The sequence below is a fragment of the Ursus maritimus genome, unplaced genomic scaffold (genome assembly GCF_017311325.1).
Source record: "Ursus maritimus isolate PB19 unplaced genomic scaffold, ASM1731132v1 scaffold_9, whole genome shotgun sequence".
Lineage (NCBI taxonomy): Eukaryota > Metazoa > Chordata > Mammalia > Carnivora > Ursidae > Ursus > Ursus maritimus.
In genome coordinates, this window is record NW_024427107.1 from 23,586,633 (window position 1) to 23,598,247 (window position 11,615).

The 11,615-nt window shown below is 33.2% G+C and overlaps 1 long non-coding RNA gene across 1 annotated transcript in view; it reads left to right on the forward strand.

Annotated features, from left to right (window-relative positions):
- Nucleotides 1-11,615, forward strand: part of LOC103681264 — a 64,832-nt gene that overhangs the window by 37,497 nt on the left and 15,720 nt on the right. The window lies entirely within an intron of this gene.

Consider the following 11,615-nt stretch of genomic DNA (forward strand, 5'->3'; position numbering starts at 1 on the left):
TCTTTCTTTCTTTCTTTCTTTCTTTCTTTCTTTCTTTCTTTCTTTCTAGGAGGAGGGGGTGTTTGGTCAGAGTTTGAGTTCAATGATCCAGCCATTGCACTACTGGGTATTTACCCCAAAGATACAGACGTAGTAAAGAGAAGGGCCATATGCACCCCAATGTTCATAGCAGCATTGTCCACAATAGCTAAATCGTGGAAGGAGCTGAGATGCCCTTCAACAGATGACTGGATTAAGAAGTTGTGGTCCATATATACAATGGAATATTATTCAGCTATCAAAAAGAATGATTTCTCAACATTTGCTGCAACATGGACGGCACTGGAGGAGATAATGCTAAGTGAAATAAGTCAAGCAGAGAAAGACAATTATCATATGGTTTCTCTCATCTATGGAACATAAGAACTAGGAAGATCGGTAGGAGAAGAAAGGGATAAAGAAAGGGGGGGTAATCAGAAGGGGGAATGAAGCATGAGAGACTATGGACTCTGAAAAACAAACTGAGGGCTTCAGAGGGGAGGGGGTTGGGGGAATGGGATAGGCTGGTGATGGGTAGTAAGGAGGGCACATATTGCATGGTGCACTGGGTGTTATATGCAACTAATGAATCATCGAACTTTCCATCAAAAACCAGGGATGTACTGTATGGTGACTAACATAATATAATTTAAAAAATATTAAAAAATAAATAAATTCCTAAAAAAAAAGATAATACTAGTGTTGTAAGAGTGACTTGGAAATTTGCCATCTTTTTCTATATGCTAGAATAATTTTCTAAGGGAATCGTGTTCTGTGAATATTAAGAAACCAAAACACTTAACTGTAAAAATAATCTAGTCTTATGTCTCTTTGGGAGAAATACTTTGACAACTACTTCATTTTCTTCCATGGTTCATTGGTCTACTTAGGTTTTATCTGGTTTAATTTTCATAACTTATATTTTCCTAGTAAGTCAATCACAGTTCAAAATTTGTTGGAATCATGTATATAATAATCTAATATAATTTAAAAACATTTTTCCATTTTTGTGTATAACTTTTCTCATAACTAATGTTGGGCATTGCTTTCTCTTTTCATTTTATCTGTGCATTTTTGCTTTCCCATTTTTCTCTTGGTATGTCCCATAAAGTTGTCTCTTCTGAATCATCTCTTATATTTGTAAATGTCCTTATAATCTACTAATTCCTATTTTCTAACTGTTTCTAGTTTTGTTAATTCTTTCATCCTACTTTCCTTGTCATTTTTTTCAAATATTTTAAATTTAATGCTTAATTTGTTTTCTGCTTATGTCATATATAATAAAGGGTATCAAATTGCTGAAGATGGATAGTTGCCCCTCAAAAAATTTTACTTTCTTTAAAGAGTATCTTGTAATCATAACTTTTTTTCTCCTTCAGCTAGCTATTTTGATGTTTAAAATTTCATTAGGAATTTTTGAGTATTTATCTAGGAGTATAAATGCTGAGTCATATGATAATTTTGTTTAACTTTTTTAAAAAACATTTTTAAAAATTTAAGTATAGTTGGCACAAAATGTTACATTAGTTTCAGGTATACAAGTTGGTGATTTGACAAGTTTATACATTATGCTCTGTTCACCACAGATATAGCTACCATCTGTCCTATTGTATCACTATTACAATATCATTGATGTACTCCTTATGCTGTACCTCTTATTCCCATGACTTATATATTCCATAAGTGGAAGCCTGTATCTCTCTCTGCTCTTTGCCTATTTTGCCCAACCTCCCACCTGCCTCCCCTCTGGCAACCATCAATTCGTTCTCTGTATTTATAGTTCTGATTTGTTTGTTTATTCCTTTTTTTAAGATTCTATTTATGAGTGGAGTCATATGGTAGGTATTTGTCTTTCTCAGTCTTATTTCACTTAGCATAATACCCTCTAGGTCCATCCATGTTGTCTCAAATGACACGATCTCAACCTTTTTTATGGCTGAGTAATATTCCTGCGCGCGCGTGTGCGCGTGTGTGTGTGACCATATTTTCCTTATCCATCTGTCTATCAATAGACACTTAGGTTGCTTCCATGTCTTGGCTATTATAAATAAACATTGGGGTGCATATAACTTTTTGATTTAGTGTTTTTGCTTTCCCTGGGTAAATAACCAATAGTGCAATTATTGGATCATTTGGTATTTCTATTTTTTTTTAAGGATTTATTTATTTTATTTTTAAAGATTTTTTAAAGATTTTTGAGGGGGAGGGGCAGACGGAGAGGAAGAGAGAATCCCAAGCACACTCCATGCTGAGTGCAGAGCCTGATGTGGAGCTTCATCTCAAGACCCTGAGATCACAACCTGAGCCAAAACCAAGAGTTGGACACTCAACTGACTGTGCCAACCAAGCACCCCTGGTATTTTTAATTTTTAAATTAAATATTTTTAATTTTTTGAGGAAACTCCATGCTGTTTCCCACAGTGGCTGTACCAATTTACTTTCCCACCAACAGTGCACGAGGGTTCCTTTTTCTCCACAGCCTCACCACACTTGTTGTTTCTTGTCTTCTTGATTTTAGTTATTCTAACAGGTGTGAAGTGGTGTCTCATTCTCGTTTTGATTTGCATTTCCCTGATGATTAGTGGTGTTGAGCATCTTTTCATATGTCTTTTGCCCATCTGTATGTCTATATGTCTATTCAGGTCCCCTGACCAGTTTTTAATTGGATTGTTTGCTTGTTTTGGTGTTGTTTGGCTTGTTTAGAGTTGTATAAATTCTTTTTTTAAAAAGATTTTATTTATTTATTTGAGAGAGAGAGAGAGAAAGAGCGAGTGAGCAGGGGGAGGAGCAGAGGGAGAGGGACAAGCAGTGAACCTCAGCAGGCAATCCTTTCCCATCATCACTTCTTCCAGAATCATTCCCTGACCCCTCCCCTCAAAATATACTCCAGAGAATCTGGTATAGTCTGAGCCAAAAAAATCTCCATCATAATTTGATCTTCTCAACCAAAGTTTTGAACTCACTAAATGCAGTCTTCTTTACCAATATAGATGCCTCTTATTTCTTTTTCTCATCTGATTACTACAGCTAGGATTTCTAGTACTATGTTGAATAAAAATGGTGAGAATAGATATCCTTGCCTTGTTCCTGACCTTAGAGGGAAAGTTCTCAATTTTTGCCCATTGAGTATGATGTTCGCTGTGGGTTTTTCATATATGGTCTTTATTATGTTGAGTTGTGTTCCTTCTAACTTCATTTTGTTGAGTTTTTATCATGAATGGATGTTGAATCTTGTTAAATGGTTTTTTTTTTTGCATTTATTGTGATTATCATAAGATTTTATTCTTTTGTTGATGTGGTATATGACATTGATTGATTTGCAACCATCCTTATATCCCAGGAATAAGTCCTACTGATCATGGTGAATAATCTTTTTAATGTATTATTATATGCAGTTTGCTAATATTTTGTTGAGGAGTTTTGCATGTATGTTCATCAAGGATTTTGGCCTATAGTTTTTTTGTGTGTGTGTCTTTGTCTGGTTTTGTTATCAGGGTAATTCTGGTCTTATAGAATGCAATTGGAAGCTTTCCTTCCTCTTCTGTTTTGGAATAGTTTGAAGAAAATAGGTTTTAACTCTTCTTTAAATGTCTGGTAGAACTCACTTGTGAATCTCTGTGGTCCTGGACTTTTATTTTTTGACAGTTTTCAATTTCATTAGTTTTAATTTGTTGTTAATATTTTCTATTTCTTCCTGGTTCAGTTTTGGAAGATTGTATGGTTCTAGGAATTTATCCATTTCTTTGAATTTTTTATAGTATTTTTTGTATTTTTGTGGTATTAGTTGTTACTTCTCTCTCATTTCTGATTTTATTTCTTTAAATCCTTTCCTCTCTCTTTTTTAAAAGATTTTATTTATTTATTTGAGAGAGAGAGAGAGAGAGAGAGAGTGAGAACACGTACACATGAAAGAAGGGGAGAGGCAGAGGGAGAGTGAAGCAGAATCCCCACTGAGCAGGGAGCCTGACATAGGGCTATTCCCAGGACCCTAAGATCATGACCTGAGCTGAAGGCAGATGCTTAACCATCTGAGCCACACAGGTGCCCCCTTTCACTTTCTTGATGAGTCTGGCTAGGGGTTAGTCAATTTTGTTTATCTTTTTCTGTTTTATCTTTATTTTTCTGGGTTTTTTTTTTTTTTTTTTTTTTTTTTTTTTTTGTTTTTTTTTTTTTTTTTTTTTTTAGTCTCTATGTTATTTATTTCTGTTCTGACCTTTGTTATTTCCTTTCTTCTATGTTTTGTTTATTCTTTTTCTAGTTCTTTTAGGCACAAAACACAGGCCTGGAACCCACAAACTCGATATCAAGAGTTGCACACTCCACTGACATGCCAGCCAGGTGCACCTATTTGAGTTTTTTTCTTGTTTCTTGAGGAAGACCTGTGTTATTATATACTTCCCTCTTAGAACTGCTTTCACTGTGTCCCTTAGATTTTGGACCATTTTGGTTTTATTTTCATTTGTGTCCATGTATTTTTTAAAATTTCTTTGATTGCTTCATTGACCCATTGGTTGTTTAGTATCATTTTTAGTCTCCACATGTTTGTGTTTTTTCCAATGTTTTTCTTGTGAATTATTTCTAGTTTCATACTCTTGTGGTTGGAAAAGAAGCCTGGTATGATTCAATCTTCTTAAATTTATTGAACCTTGTTTTATGGCCTAATATGTGATCTATTCTGGAGAATGTTCCATGTGCACTTGAAAAGAATGTGTATTCTGTTGCTTTTAGATGTAATGTTCTCTATGTATCTGTTATGTCCATCTGGTCCAATGTGTCATTTAAAGACGTTGTTTCCTTACTGATTTTCTGTTTGGATGATTTATTCATTGATGTGAGTGGATTAGGAAAGTCCCCTGCTATTATTGTATTACCATCAATTTCTCTGTTTATGTTTATTAATATTTGCCTTATGTATTTAGGTGCTCCCAGTCTTGGGTGTGTAGATACTTACAATTGTTATATCCTCTTGTTGGATTGATCCCTTTATCATTATGTAATTCCCTTCTTTGTCTCGTTACAGTCTTTGTTTTAAAGTCTATTTTGTCTGACACAAGTATTGCTACCCTGGCTTTTTCTCCTTTCCATTTCCATGGTGAATGTTTTCCATCCCTTCACCTTTAGTGTGTGCACATTTTTAGGTCTGAGGGGAGTCTCTTCTAGGCAGCATGTAGATGGGTCTTGTTTTTTTAGCCCTTCTGCTACTCTATGTCTTTTGATTGGAGCATTTAGGTCATTTACATTTAGGCCATTTACATTTAAGTATGTATTTATTGTCATTTTAAAAATTTGTTTTCTGGTTGTTTTTGTAGTTCTTTCTGTTCTCTTTGTGATGGATGAGTATCTGTATAGTGTTTTGTTTGGCTTTCTTTTTATATTTTGTGTATCTATCATAGGTTTTGGGTTTGTGGTTACCATGAGGTTCATGTACAATATCCTAAGTAAATAACAGTCCATATTAATTCAATGATCATTTAAGTTCAAATACATACTTTAAAAAAAGGGGGGGGATCTTCTTTCCCCCTTTATCTTCCCTTTTTACCTCCTTCCACACATTTTATGTATATTTTGTCATGTTTTACATATTTTAATTCATATTTTTCTCGTCTTATTATGGCTATTTCTTTTCCACTTAAAGAAGTCCCTTTAACATTTCTTGTAAGGCTAATTTGATGGTGATAAACTCCTTTTTCTTTTGTTTGTCTGAGAAACTATCTCTCCTTCAAATATGAATGACAACCTTATTGGGTATTCTTGGTTGTTGATTTTTTCCTTCCATCTCTTCAAATATATCATGCCAGTCCCTTATGGCTTACAGTTTCTGCTGAAAAATTTACTGATAGTCTTATAACTTTTCCCTTGTGGGTAACTTTTTTCTTTCTTGCAGCTTTTAAGATTCTTTTTGTTTTCTTTCTGCTTTTAAGAATCTCTATATCTTGTTTGGAACTTTCTGTGCTTCTTGGACTTGGATGTCTATTTCCTACCCTAGGTTAGGGAAGTTTAGTTATTTGTTCAAATACATTTTCTACACCTCTTTTTCTTCTTCTGGGACCCCTATAATGCAAATGTTTGTTTGCTTCATGTTGTCCAAGAGATCTCTTAATCTATTCTCATTTTTTCCTCTTTTGCTGTTCGGTTTGTGTGCTTTTTATTATCCTATCTTTTAGATCCTGTTATGTTCTTTTGCATCTTCTAATCTAGTATTGATTCCCTCTAGTGTGTTTTTTACTTCAGTTATTCTATTCTTCAACTATGATGGATTCTTTTCAATATCTTCTCTTTATTGAAGGTCTCACTGAGTTCTCTAGTCCTTTTCTTCAACTCAGTATCTTTGTGATCATTACTCTAAATTCCTTATCAGGCATGTTGCTTGTCTGTTTCATTTTTCTTTTTCTTAGTTTTTCTTCTTGTTCTTTCTTTTGGAATATATTCCTATCTCCCCATTTTACTTGATTTTCTGTTTGTTTCTATGAATTAGGTGAAATAGCTACTTCCCCTAAAGTTGAAGTTGTGGTCTTGTGTATGGTGTCCCCTATGCAGATTATGTGTGTTTAGTGACTTCTGCGGGCTAGCTGGATATACTAGTTATTCTTTTGAACTGTGGCATGTCTCCATTTCTCTTGCTGTTCTATCTTTATTGTTCAGTAGCTGTTCAGTCAGTCCTCAGTTCTTCAGGAGCAATTGTTCTGTTAATCGATGTGATTTGGCATGTTCCCTGGAGGAGGTGAGGTCGTTCTTCTACATCACCATCTTGAACTGGAACCTCTGTTTAATTTTTTGAAGTGCCAGACTGTTTTCTACAGCTGCTGTTCCATTTTACACTCCCACCTGAAATTTATAAGTTGTGATTTTTACACATCTGAGCCAATATTTATTATTGTCCTTTTAAAAAATAGTATAGCTATCATAGTGGATGTAAAGTATCTTATTGTGGTTTAGTATTTCCCTGAAGACTTAGGACTTGAGCAGGTTTGCATGTATTGCTGGTCATTTGTGTATCTTCTTTGGAGTAATGTTTATTTAGAGACTACTATTATTTTTCATGGGAGAACATCAAACTGATCATTAACAATGATCCTGAACTGAGCTTTCCTGCCTTCCTGTTCAGTACTCTTCCCTGCCAGTGGCAGACCAGATGACGTACAGATATCTCCAGTTAGCCTCAGATTAATCTTTTATTTCAACATTTACATATCAGTAGCTAATGCATAAAACTTAAGATTGCGGTGGAATATGACTGAAACACTACCTTTACACACCAGTGAGTTTCCTTCAACTCAACACTTATTGAATGCTTGCAATGTAAACGTGCTGTGCTGGGCACCAGGAAAGGTAATAAATCAACCACCTAAAAAAATAAAATAGCTCTCCCTCTTCATTCCTGTCTTACAATCTAGTTTTTAGATGTACATAAGGTAAAAATTGCCACTGGGAAAAGAATACAGTTGCATTCAAAAACAAATCTCATAAATTGTAGTTTCATTAGTTTCACAAGCTTTTGGCCTTTTATAACTTTAGTATAGCCATTTCACTATAGTCAGTGTAACTTCCTGGACTCAATTCCTTAGGAATACGTTTTCACCAAAGTACCTTCAGTGTTTAAGGATGGTATGGTACTTTACCAGATAGAACCTATTCTTGCCCAGAACAGGAAAGTTGTCTTTCAATGTGATGTTGAAAAACAAAACCCAACAAAATATTGGAAGCACAATGCTTAAACACTGTCTACTTTGAGCAAAGTAAAGGTGATGTGCTGCATTGTAAGAGACCAATTTTATAAAATCCTTTTGAATTACAACTTTGATGCTACATTCTTACATTAATTTTTGTGATATGCCATGATACCTGAACGGGATAACTGGCTATATGAGAAAACTAATTCTTCTAGTTATATACCTTCTTCCTTAACCAGCCTGGCCACTTACCTTTATTCAGTAGGTTTAGATAAGAAACATTTATTGGCTGTTGCAAAACATTTAAAGAAAAGCACCTCCCACTAATGAGGCTATTCAAAAGAACATTTATTATAAACTCTAAAGTCTGGAAACATTCTGAGCAACAATAGCCCTACTAAGTGAAGGATAATGTTCACTTGGATGGAAATGTTATATATTTCTTAAGCATTGATTACTTCATAAGCACACCTCATGCATTTCCTCCCTATCTCAATTTGACCATTTCAATATTCTGTATATTGTTTATTTCAATACTCTAACAAAACATGACTTCCTTTTCTGGATGTAGCATTCATATAGGTCATCTCTAGAATCTAAGCACCATGTTTGTTCTAATTTGAACTATAATCTGAATCTAGAATCTCACCATAAATTAGCTTGTGACCTTTCTTGGACTATACATTTTGTCTTGGATCTTCATTAAAATAAAAACTAAATAGCAAAAGGCAACATACTGGTTGATTCAAATGATGGCTGTAAGAAACTAAAGAAACATGCATTTTCAAAAGTGGTTGAATGAAATTATGGAAAGGCAAAAATTGTCTTGAACAGTCCAAAGAAAATGTACTTTCCAATTCAAAATTATACTTGAGATGGGATTCACAGAAATGACACTACACTGACTCAAAAGTAAAATATATTTGATAAATTTGCATCAAAATTTAACATGCCTTATAATTAAAATCCTAGTTATATATTACAAAAAATCCAACAGTGGAACTAGATCAGTTGATATGCATAGACAGAATTAATTACAAGCCTTACTTCATGATGTAAAAGGCCAACTAAAAGATTTTAGACAATTCTGGTAGAATAAAAAGTCATGAAATTTGAATTTTTCTTATCCTAAGCTATCATCATATACATGCTTCTCTAAATAATGAAGCAAGAGATCTTATCACAAATAAAGGCCTTAACATATAAACTTACATCTAGGAAAATATTACAAGACATTTTTACATTAAAAATGACTCTAAGCATCTAGTACTACACAGGGGGAAAAATCTAATTCTGATGCCCCTGGGTCCTATATAAGAGTAATAACAAACACAAAACTTATAGAACAATTTAATGATTAAGACATAAGTTCTATCTCAAAGCAACTTTAAAATTTTCAACACGGGTGCCAAGATCATTAAATGCGGGAAAGAATAGTCTATTTAACAAATGGTACTGGGAAGGCCACATAAGAATGAGGCTGAATGATTACCTCACACCATACACAAAATTTAACTTAGAATCAAAGATCTAAATGTAAAAGCCAAAATCAGAGAACTGTTATAAGAAAATATTTGCAAATGACCTGGGGGCATAGAGGTGGAGGGACCAACTAAGGGAATATAGAAGAAGGAAACAATATTCCAACAGGGCAATGGAAAAAAAGGCTTGTTTTCAGCTAGAAATACATGAAGTAAGTAATTTACACATGTATCTGTTTCAGCATAAGTTACTAATTTAGGGATGAATGAAAAATGAGTTTTGGGTTGAGCTTGCATTACATAATACTGGTGTGAAAACAGTCAATACTCCCTTTATATTAACAATTGTTGGTAACCAAAACTAAAATTGGATTTTCTTTATGTAGCAGGCAATAGGAAACAACTATAAGGATTCTAAATTAATTCTAAACTATTAATATATGTAGTACTGATGTATGGTATTTAATGCTTAATCAAAAGCAGCAAAACTGAAAATTTAGAGTATTATTTAAGAGATGCAACAACAAAGCCATTTTCTCTCATTTATAATCCTAATCTTATTGCCTGTAATGTTTGCAATCTTGGATTTAAGCAATAGCCACAAACATAATCTTGTTTGTTCATTAAAAAAATTAATGTGGTAAACATTATCACCTTATTAATGTGCACTCTCCTAATTTTCTAAATGTAAAATTAAGGCCCAGTAACTTATCACATGGCTAGTTAACACAAGATTTCAGACTTTAACTCCCAGTTTTGTGCTCTAACATACCAAAAATACCTCTAGATTAATAAATATTTGCTTAAACCAAGAGATCATTAGGTACAATATTTAAGAGTTTAACCTAATAGAAATGTAAAATCTTGGCACAAATATGACTGGCCTGGAATTAAAATGGATTTATATATTGCAAATAAAACACCATACATATAAAGAATCAATTGCATTTACTGATTTCCAGATCTTAAATTTTTATCAGACTTAAGAGATAACCAATCAAAAGCTCAACTTAGCACTGCTAAGTCTGGATACACCCAAACTTTGTTAAAGTTGTATGAAATTTCTTTTTAGAGAATTATATAGATAGGAATCACTAGGGTTAAACACTCTTCAATCTTTAACAGCAGTTTTATATTATTTCTCAGAATTTTTGAAAGAATTGATAAATTTAGCAATATGGCTCACACTAAGATGACCATTCCATGCCTAGCAAGAGGTCTCTAAATGTCTTTCTTTTTTAACACAAGCTGAATCTACTGCTTACAGTAAATTGTATTTCTTAGTATCAACAAGACTTCAAAAGTAAGGAGATTGTCATTTGTCAATAATTGCATGAAAGATAAGCAATCTAAAAAACATAAGATAATCTTAGTATAGAAATGAAATATTAACTGAATAAAACAGGATTTTATGGTAATAGTTTGTGTGCAGAAAAAAAAAAAAAAAAAACCTGGGCAGATTTGCCCAGAATTTGGAAAGTAAACTAATTACCAAGTGTCAGAAAACTGTTTTCAGTGCTATATAAAATTATCTCTTTGATACAACCAAATAAAAATTCTTGCTATTAAATCATATGGCAAGATGTCCTGAAGCAAGTAGTTTCATGAATCCTCAGGAGGAAGGGAAAATTAAAGTTAAAAAGATCAAACACCAAGTGTTCATCAAACCTTTCAGTCAAGAGCCTTTATTAACATGCAAGTATCATTTGCCGCAAGATATACAGTTTTTCCTAATCTTTCAGTTCTATTTCAATATTTTATACTTAAGGTTACTTCTGGATCTAACACATAAAGTAACCTACTAAAATTGGTCAAAGTTGAACTTTATTCTAGTTGTCACTTTGACCTTTAAGATCATTTAGGTTTTTAACATTATTTGTCAGCAAGTAGCAGAATATAATTCGTGTACTTGATAATCTTCTATACTAAAATATGTACCAGTATGTCTTGAGAAGTTACTAAAATATATGCAATTAACATATTTAATTGCTTTCAGTAAGCTGCAAAGTACAATGTTAGGTCTTTCTATGAGGAAAAATTACTTTTATAGATCTTGGTTGTTTATGTTCTTTGCAGGTTCTGGAAAAACTGGTCCATATTAAACCAGTCTTAAAGAACTAAGCTGAAGGCTTAACTATGTGTCTCCTATAATGACAGCTTTGTTTTACTACTAAGATAGAGATAGTAATAAACCCTACTCCAGTGCTCCTTTTCCCATGCCTCAGCAGAGATGCTCTGTGATAGTTTTTCAAAATTTTTTTTTGGTATAAAAGCTGAATGACCTCTTAATATTAAGTTAGATTTCAGTAGAAGACCCACAGATTATGGGTATCATACTTATTGGGACATATTTTAATTAATAGAAGATAATTCATAAACTATACCAAAGTGCATTATAAGCTTTGCACTGCATCTCTCCATGTTTTTAAATTTTTTATAACATTTC